Raw genomic sequence first — 8,412 nt, 5'->3', positions numbered from 1 at the left:
TCAAGCAGTTGCTACTCATGCTAAGTGGTTTCAACTATTTACTGTGACAAAATGAGGTCATGCAGAGGAATGGGTTCAACTACCAATAACAAGTACAGTTGAATCGTGTTTGTCCTAATGCAGTAAAAGAGAGCAGGAGGGAGACTGGGTTTATATCTATATGCTCTAGGGGGTTTGCTTGCCTGACACGTCTGAAGATAGCAATGAGTCTTCATCAATGTCAACAATCACATCGTCAGAACCATCGTCTACCGGGAGGGAACAACACCGGCAAACAAGAAAGGAACAACAATTACTTCACAGAAATGCAACACTATGATGCATGATCAAGAAATGGAGATGAAATGTCACAGGGCCAATATAGATACCATTTCTTAGGTTGAAGCTGGATTTGAATCAAGATTCAAATATCACTTCAACAAGGTATTTTCCGGATACCCTTTTAATTGATTCGACTTATTGCTCACGTATAACTTGTTTTCTTAACATGCATGAAGATGGCAATTTGAGGTACTGGTTTTGCTAGCTCAATGTTTGATCATAGTAATTGAAGTGGAATTGAAATAGGAATCAAATTCCAACTCCAAACTATTTATTAAATTTACCCTATTCATCATTTTGCCTATTTGGTTTTGTTAACTTTCTCAAACCAACTTGAAAATGCCGTAATCAGATTCTTTGGATTTTTCTGATCCTTTTTCATATATAAATTATTTTCATTGGACTTGCAGATTATTTTCTATGATTTTTACAAGTTTTAGCAATTTCATGGATTTAAATTAAATCAGAAAAGCTATTACTGCGTCACTATGATGTCATCACTGCGTCAGCAGTCAATAGCGCCTGGGCCAGGTCAAAGCTGACCAGTGGGGCCCACTGGTCAGTTACCCAGGGCTAAAACCCGCGCTGACCCGCACTAAGTGAGGTTTGACTCACCAGTGGGGCCCTGTGTCAGCGTCTGAAGTAGATTCATTAGGGTCCTAATGACCTGCCACGTCGACGGCGACCGGTGGGTGGTCGCCGGCGACCAAACCCGAGGCGGAGGCTCGCCGGAGTTGCACTAAAACGCATTATAGTGCACCAAATCGAGCGGGATTTGCTACTATAGGTTACTGGTGAAGCGCCTGATCAACCAGGGCCATCAGAAGGAGCTAGGGTCGCCGGAGAGAGTGCCGGCGAGGAGCGTGCATGGCGGCCGAAAGTGGAGCTTGTCGGGCAGATGCTCTAGATGGGGATTTCGAGCAGGAGGGAGTGGGGAAAGCATCGGGGGCTCACAAGGGATCCGTTCCTGGCATCGGCGAGGTTGGAGGGGCTCTCTGGCAGCGGATCGACGACGGCGGATCTCGGCGACCGGAGAGGAGAACGACGACGACGGTGACGCTTCAGGAGGCTGTGACTTGATTCCTTCGGTGTGGAGGAGCTACTCGTCGTGGCGGAGAGAATGGACTGCTCGGGGAGGCTTCGCTGCGGCCGGAAAGGCGCCAGTGAGCTCAAGCAGAGCTAGGACATGGCGGGAGGAAGAGGAGAGGGAAGCAGGAGGAGGAAAACGGCGCTAGGTGAGGGAGAAAAGATCCAGGGGCTCATCCACATCGTCTTCATATGCGGATAGGGATGGAGGAGGTGCCTCCCGCGCGAAGCAGGAGGTGGAGCGCATGCCACGCCTCTCCTCCTGGCGAGAGGAAGAGGACGACTGGCACTTGGGCCAGATGGGCTCCAAGTGTTGGGCCAGGGGGGTGGGCGATAGATAGACACGTTTGCTCTCTCTCTCTCTTTTCCTTTCTGTTTTATTTCTTATTCTGTTTTGTTTTATATTACTCACATTTGTTTTATTTTATATTTGGCTTCAGGCTTAAGTAAAAAATATTGAAATTGTTTTTAGGGTTTTGTTTGGAATATTTCCAATCCCATATAAAGTTTTCAACATTTTATAAAGTTTTCAACATTTTATAAATATTAAAACAAAATAACTATAAATATTTTAAAATCACTCAAAAATTCTGAAATAATTATATGGGGTTGGAAATATTCCAAATATACCCCATATTTATTTTTAGGGTTTTACCAATTGGGTTGTTTTGTTTTCTTTAACACAAATGTAACAGATATAGAAGAAATAAAACAGAAAAAGGAAAAACTGAGAGAAAGAATCTGTCCAACGCTCACCTGCTGGCCAAGCCCACCAGGGGCACAAGCGTCTTCTTCCTCCTGCCAGAAGGCAGAGGAGAAGCTCGCCACGGCATACGGCCGAGGCCTCCACGCCGGGAGCTGCCTGCCTGCCTCATCGCCCCTTCCCTCTTCCTTATCCTCGCGCCACCCAGACCACCTCGAGCTTATCCCCCTCCCTGGCATCTCCCCATCTGTTTGTCTCTCCCTCTCCCGTGTCGCCATTGACACTTTAGCCAGCTCATCGTTGACGACGCCCCTCCGGCAACAGAAGCGCATCCCTGAGCTGCCCATCCTCTCCGCCATGACGTGCCGCACCTTCCAGTCATCGGAATCGTGCCGAAGCCCCTGCATCACCCTCACCGCCGCCGCTTCCTCCTCTGACCACCGGGATCCGCCGCCGTCGATCTACTGACACCGGGTCTCTCCGACCTCCCCGATGCCAAAAATGGAATCGCAGTGAGCCACTGCTTCTTTCCCCTCTCTTTCCCCTCTCTCTCCCGCACCATAGCCCCATTCCCCACCATGGCTGAGAGCTTCTCGTCGCCGGCCATGTCGTCGTCGTCGTTGTGGTGCCCCACTCGCGTGTTCGAGCTCGGGAACGAGCTCCTGGAGCTTCCAGGAACTTTCTGATCCTTTCAACCGGACTCCCTATGCCCCGCAACCCCATGCTGGACGAAGCCCGAGTCGCAACCGCTGCAGACCTCGTCGCCGGCGTGGATTCCGGTGACCATTTGGTCCAGCTCCTTCCCCTTTGGATGCGTCGCTTCGCTAGCTACCCGTAGAACTAAACCACGCCCAAAACCGATGCCTGTAACGCAAGTTTGATCAACTCCGGCGAGAAGTCGCCACTGTTTTGGTCGTCGCCAGCAAAATTCCGGCGAGGTCTGACGTGGCCACCCTAATTAACCCACTAACACCCCCCTAGCCGCTGAAAGTGGGCCCCAAGGTGGGTCAAACCCTAGTTAGGGGCTGGCCAACTCGGGGATTAGCCCCTGGTCATTGACCAGTGGACCCCACTAGTCAGGTTTGACCTGGCCCAGCCCCTGTTGACCAGAGACATCACTGTGACGCAATAAAGGATTTTCTAATATAAAAGAAATTCTAGAAAATGCCTAAAACTTCTAAAAATTATAGAAAATAATCTGTAAGTCCAATGAAAATAATTTATGTATGAAAATGATCAGAAAAATCCAAAGAATCTGATTATGGCATTTTCATGCTGGTTTGAGAAAGTTAACATCACCAAATAGGCAAAATGATGATTAGGGTAAATTTAATAAATAGTTTGGAGTTGGAATTTGATTCCTATTTGAATTCAACTTCAATTACTAAGATCATACGTTGAGCTAGGAAAACAAGTACCTCAAATTGCCATCTTCACGCATGATAAAACAAGTTATACCTGAGCATCAGGTCGAATCAATTAAAAGTGTATCCGTAAAATACCTTGCTTGAAGTGATATTTGAATTCTAATTCAAATCCAGCTTCAACCTAAGAAATGGTAGCTATATTGGCCCTGCCACATTTCATTTCCGTTTCTTGATCATGCATCATAGTTGCATTTCCGTGAAGTAACTGTTGGTCCTTTCTTGTTTGCCGGTGTTGTTCCCTCTCGGTAGACGATGGTTCCGACGATGTGATGGTTGACATTGATGAAGACTCATTGCTATCTTCAGACGTGTCAGGCAAGAAAACCCCCTTGAGCATACTGATATAAACCCACTCTTTCGCTTGTGCACTCTTTTATTGCATTAGGACAAACACGATGCAACTGTTACATGTTGTCGGTAGTGGAACCCATTCCTCTGCATGACCTGATTTTGCCACAGTAAATAGTTAAAACCACTTAGCATGAGTAGCAACTGCTTGAGCCTTGTTGTGCTTACTCATTCATGCTTGCTTACAGTGCCTGCTAAGCTTAGAGTCGTGTCGGGTCTGATCCATCTGGATGGTGAATCAGAATGGTTGTGTTCATGTCCTATAGCGTCAGAGTAAACGTGTGAATCCGATTTGGTAAAGGTAGCGATGAGAGGCCATGTAGGAGTACATGGTGGGTTGTCTCATTGGGACCGTCCTTAAGAACTGAGTTATGTGTATGTTATCAAAGACAAGATACTACCACACATTGGGATACTTAATTGACCCTCTTGGCATATTAATCGCCTAGATCTCTGTCCAGGAGTTGCAACTAGTTTTTGGTGTTTGTAGGAAAAGTGTTGGTGGCCGTGTTTAGCTCTGCCCAACGGGGTAGGCTTCTCTGCGGTAGATACACAGTGGCACGGTGTACCAAGTGGCACCCGGATGTTGGGCTTGGGAACCCTGCGCACCTCGTTTGGGGCCATAGAGGAAACCTCGGACGGACTTCCTTGTGGGTTCAGCCTCAAATAGGTGATAAACCTGGACTAGGGTCTTGTGCGGTTAACGATCGTGGCCGACACCCACGCCAGTGCTTCCGCTTGAAGGTTGCCGAGATGCACGACGTGCATATGGTGCTAAGTGGTGAGAGCATGTGTGAAGAAGTATTCCCCTGAAGGGTGATTTAATCTGTTCGAATAGTCGCGTCCTCGGATATGGACTACTTGGAAGCAGTACGTGGTACATAGACAATTTAAATGGATACTCTAAAACATGCAAGATAAGTGTGAGTGCTATGGATGGCCTTCTCGTAGGGAGACGAGAGTGGATCCATAGTGGTGTATTGAATTGGTGAATATGTGGACTCGTGTGCGCTATCCCACCTCAAAGAAAGAACTTGTAGTCGTAGTACAGGTTAGCCAAGAGTCAAAGCTGGCTTGCTGCAATCAAACCCCACAATCCTTTCATTGAAACATGATGCATATGTAGATAGTTCTGATGTAAGTCTTGCTGAGTACCTTTGTACTCACGGTTGCTTTATTTATGTTTTTGCAGAGAAGAATTTAGTCTCATTAAAGGTTTCTACGCGATGTGTTCAATGTTGACCGGAATAGCTTGGGAATCCCAGATAGAGGTCTGGCTCCTTTGGTAGGGTCGTGGTAGCTTTTCAGGCTCTTCTAACCACTTTTAGTAGATGTCTGTACCCAGACATGTTTTGCTTCCGCTTGTTGTTTGTATGACTTGAGTGTCAGGTCACGGGACCCCTGTTTGTAATATCATACTATGTTGATTCTTATGAGTCCTTAATAAAAGCTTGAGTCATAGAGTTATGTTGTGATGCCATGTTGTATCTACACATATCGTGCATATTGTGTGTATGTTATGAAATTCATTATATGTGTGGGATTCAACACCTAGTTGTGTGCCTTTAGTAGTACTCTTTACGGGGAAATGCCTCTTTGTGCTTCTATCGAGCCTTGTTAGCTTGCTACTGCTCTAGACACATTGGTTGACCGGCGTGTATCCTTCTTTGCTGTTGTGTCTATCCCCTCGGGGAAATGTCACGTGGTGTAATGGAGTCCTTGTAGCTTGCTACGACTCGTCTACACACGTTGTTGATCGACACCTGCCTTGCTGGGTTATGTATGCCTAGCCCTGTACGGATGTACCACTTGTGTTTATAACTAGTCATGTCGACCCAGGTTCTTTGTCGTTTGAACGCTAGCAACATATTCATATGCGTGAGCCAAAAGACGGAAACGGTCCCGGCCAAGGTAAGGTGGCAGCCGTGGAGTTTACCGTGCGTGAGGCCGCAAAGTGATGTGATGTGTTACAGGATGGGTTCTTATGACTCAGGATCGGGGTCCCGACATTATCATAGGTCATACTCATCGTTTAAGCACAAGTGGGGTTGCCACTTTTACATAAAGATTTCAATGTGTTCACCCCTTAAGATATGCTTATACTCAAGTCTTAGAGTAAAGCTCCCCCTTGATGTGACATCCCCCTAAGAGGGATAAACTAACCTTGGGTTTTGTCATAGAAGGCTTCATGTAGGAATAGTAATGGTGGATGCTCATTGTTGATGAAGTTCATCTTGAGTTTGGAGAAATCCTTGTTTCTTACTCTCCTCGTCTACATGGGTTAGTCCCAAGAATAATGAACAAATACAAGGATATCTATGGACATGGAGTGAATTGCATGTGAGATGATGTCCATTGATACATTAATTACCTAGTCCATTGATACAAGGATATCTTCGAGGCGACTCTTCTCTTGAACTTCGTCTTCTAGGTGACTCTTCTCTTCTTTTGTCGGGAGTCGAGTACTCATTTGAGTAGTCAGGCTTTCCACAATTGTAGGAGTTTCTGTCACGACTAGATGAACGCTTCTCTTCATATCTTGTACTCGAGGTTCTCTCTTTACCTCTACTCTTGTTGAACTTGTTGAATTTCTTGACCATGAGGCTTATCTCTTCATTGGTGACCATGTTGTCATTTGAAGTAGCGGGAGCATCACTTGAAGCTTTGTAAGCACCGCTTGACTTGTTCTGCAGCTCTTCTGTGTCCTTGAGTGACATTTCATGAGCAACTATTCTTCCAATGACTTCTGTTGGCTTGAGATCCTTGTAGTTTGTCATCATTTGGATCAATATGCACATGGTGTCATACTTCCCATCCAAGTCTCTAAGTATCTTCTTGATGATTCATGTCTTCGCTTCCCAAGCTGGCAATCTCATTTGTTGTTAGGGCATATTTTGTCCTAAGTGATTTTGGTGATTTATGACAGTACCTCTGCGGACTAATCGTGTGCATTGAGCATTTCAGATAATACATGGCAAGGCACAAGACGATTCGACACCCCTTAGTGATTTTGAAGCACGATGGATTCTATGGTTCTGTTTGGTAGTTTTGAGTCGTTGGAAAGCCATACTATTAAGAGGGGGTCCGCGTCGGAAAGGTTTGGGTGGAATCAGCACTAACACACACACTTTTTCTTTCCACCATCTTTTCCTTGCAGCAATGGAGCTCCACATGTTCTCTCTATGTATGCCTGCAAAAAGCTCCAGCGGTAGTACCGCTCGACAAGCGGTAGTACCGCTCCGGATGGGCAATAGTACCGCTTCGGGACGGTAATACCTCTCTTTGAGCGGTTATACTTCGTCGGACTTTTTGCGAACACTTTTCCATCGGTGGTAGGCCCGGTAGTAGTATTTTTACTACCATGGATTTGTGCCTACCAACCGGTAGTACCGCTCCAGGCCTAGTGGTAGTACCGCTCCCTCCAAAGCGGTAGTACCGCTAGGGGCAACGGTAGAACCGCTACCCCCAAGCGGTAGTACCGTGTTGAGGGTGCTATAACTGGGGATAACGGTTGAATTTGTTCCCTCACTATATAAAGGGTTCTTCCACTCCAAGAACCCTACCTTTTGACCTTCTAAGACTCCATTGTTGCTCCTAATCTCATTTGTGCCCGATCTCTCTCCCTAGCCAATCAAACTTGTTGATTTCCCAAAGATTGGTTGAGAAGGCCAAGATCTACACTTCCACCAAGAGATATTTGATTCCCCCCACTAATCCTTTGCGGATCTTGTTACTCTTGGGTGTTTGAGCACCTAGACGGTTGAGGTCATGTCGGAGCCATATCCATTGTGCTGAAGCTCCGTGGTCTTGTTGGGAGCCTCCGAGCATTGTGTGGAGATAGCCCCAACCTTGTTTGTAAAGTTACGGTCCCCGCCTTCAAGGGCACCAATAGTGGAATCACGGCACCTCGCATTGTGTGAGGGTGTTAGGAGAAAATGGTGGCCCTAGTGGCTTATTGGGGAGCATTGTGCCTCCACACCGCTCCAACAGAGACGTACTTCCTGTCAAAGGGAAGGAACTTCGGTAACACATCCTCGCCTTCATCGGTTCCACTTGCGGTTATCTCTTACCTTTACTTTGTGTTTATTATTGTTGTGTATTTCTTGCTTGCGCTGGTTGCTCACCTAGTAGTTAATTTAGAGAAACTTTGTGTTGCTTTCTCTAACTTATTAAGAAGAGCTAAAAATTGGTAGTTGCCTATTCAACCCCCCCTTATAGTCAACCATATCGATCCTTTCAATTGGTATCAGAGACACGTCTCTTTATTAAGGGTTTCACCATCCGAAGAGTATGGTTGAGGATGAAGACGGAGTCAGTGGACCACCTGAGGTCGTGGCCTTGAATTCGGTCACAAGGGAAGACTTGAATGAGGCTATGGCCTCTCTCAGGTCGTCCTTGACGAACAAAGTCAAGTCCATGTTTAAAGAGTTGCTTGAGGGGTTCAAAATTTCTCCCGAACCAGCGTTGGTGGTTAAACCTACCAACACGAAATCGGAGGCCAATTCCACCAAGGAAGCGGCTAAAGGT

The sequence above is a fragment of the Hordeum vulgare genome, chromosome 3H (assembly GCF_904849725.1).
Source record: "Hordeum vulgare subsp. vulgare chromosome 3H, MorexV3_pseudomolecules_assembly, whole genome shotgun sequence".
Taxonomy (NCBI): domain Eukaryota; kingdom Viridiplantae; phylum Streptophyta; class Magnoliopsida; order Poales; family Poaceae; genus Hordeum; species Hordeum vulgare.
This window is presented reverse-complemented; position numbering follows the sequence as displayed.